This window comes from Chenopodium album, chromosome 7 (assembly GCF_948465745.1).
Source record: "Chenopodium album chromosome 7, dcCheAlbu1.1, whole genome shotgun sequence".
Classification (NCBI taxonomy): domain Eukaryota; kingdom Viridiplantae; phylum Streptophyta; class Magnoliopsida; order Caryophyllales; family Amaranthaceae; genus Chenopodium; species Chenopodium album.
In genome coordinates, this window is record NC_137840.1 from 27665615 (window position 1) to 27667502 (window position 1888).

General features: G+C 34.9%; 1 non-coding gene across 1 annotated transcript; it reads right to left on the bottom strand.

Annotated features, from left to right (window-relative positions):
- Positions 1-1526: 1526 nt before the first annotated feature.
- LOC145641387 (small nucleolar RNA R71) lies at positions 1527-1632 on the bottom strand. Its single transcript, XR_014115418.1, has one exon. It is a non-coding gene; the product is annotated as a small nucleolar RNA R71 (small nucleolar RNA).
- Between the last annotated feature and the right edge of the window lie 256 nt (positions 1633-1888).

Sequence of the window (1888 nt, forward strand, 5' to 3'; positions counted from 1 at the left end):
ACTTGATTTGTACTTTAAATTGGTCTTAGATTTAAATTGGATATTGGAATTCCTTCTTCAATTCAATGAAAATTTGTATGAATTCTTTTCTTTGAATTACTTTCATTGCAATTTCTTCTAGTTTCTTGAATTTTGATTTGGATTACATTCTCTGCTCTAGAATTTATTGATGGATTGATTTTCTTTTTGATTAAGCTTGAAATGAATATGATTGTGATAGAATTTGTTTTGCTTCTCTATTTCAACATGATTTGTGAGTAGATTATTTGATAGGGAAAAAGGGAAACATGCTTGATTGATGATTTTTGCTAGTTGATGATCATAAATTTATTGAACTGTTACAATTAAATTGGTTGACATAGTTGTGCATGTGATTAATTAAATTAGGAGTGATCAACCTATACGATTAATCTAGATTGCATTGTAAATTTCAATGACATGAACCCTTGATTTGAGAATTGCTTTAATTAATTGAATTTGATTGTTATTTTTTCTTGTTAGTCAATCATAATGAACCCTAGCTTGGCTTATAGGAGATAGCTTTTGGATTCCTTTGATTACAACTATTGTTTCTCCTTTGTGATGTTTCTATGGATTGAGTAATCTATCAATTAGCATAATCATTGAGCTTGCATCTGCAACCTATATCCTTAGTGTTTATCATATTGATTTTCTCGATTTGTCAAGTTTCTTGATACCTTAGTTACCAACGATAACCATCTACATTCTTCGAACTAGCTTGACATAGGCTATAGCTTACACCTACACATTCCTTTGGGCTCGACCCTTGAATTACAATATACTCGTATGAGGTTGGTTGAGTTTTTACAAATTTAGTTTGGCTCTAGGAAAGGGTAGATATGACCTACATTTTCCTCTTGTCAAAATGGCGCTGTTGTCGGGGAGTGATATTGGTGCTTTCTTATAGTAGTTGAGTCTATTTCATTCGTAATTGGAAAAAGAAACAAAAAGATTTTCTATTTTCGGCTACACTTGTAGTCGTACTACTAATCATTTCTTTTGAGATTGTATGCATACAGATCGTGGTCATTTACTAATGCCATTTGATCTAGAGATTGAGAGAAATATTTCAAGATTAAGGGTTGCTAGACGTTCTTTGAGTTCTAGCACCTCAAGTGTAGAAGAACCACAACAAGAAGAACAAGAAAGAATGGGAGAAAATCCAAGGGTGGCGTTGAGAGAATTGGGGATTCCCGGTGCATATAGATTTGAGAGTGGGATTGCTCCACCTATAACACCGGCGAATGACTTTGAAATAAGGATGGCAATGATCACTTTGATAGAAAGGCGAAAATTTAGTGGGGCCAAGCATGAAAGCACATTAAACCATCTCAAGGAGTTCGAAAAATATTGCAATACTATCAAGGTGAACGGAATTTCCCAATAATTTATAAGGCGTGTTTTGGAATGGCTAGACAAGGAGGTTAAGCCGAATTATCTAAGGACATGGGACGAAGTTACCAAGGAATTTCTATCCCGTTTCTATCAACAAAAGAAAATGGCGGAGGCTAGAGATTTGATTCAAGGTTTAAAACAAAGGCCAAGTGAGAGCCTCTATGAAGCATGGGAGAGATACAAAGAGTATCAAAGAGAATGTCCTCACCATGGAATTCCCACTTAACGAATTATTCAAATATTCTATGGAGGGCTTAGTCATCAAGGGAAGTCGTGTTTGGATAGAGGACTCGGAGGTCCCATCATAAATAAAACAGAAGAGGAAGTTGGAGACATAATTGAAGACGTAGCGAGATACTATAGAAATTGGCATGTTGGAGAGAAAGAGTCAACTAGCAAGAGTAGCTCTTTGGTGTACTCGGTTGATCATCTAAATGAAATTAACAATCTCTCCTCATAAATGAAAAACTTA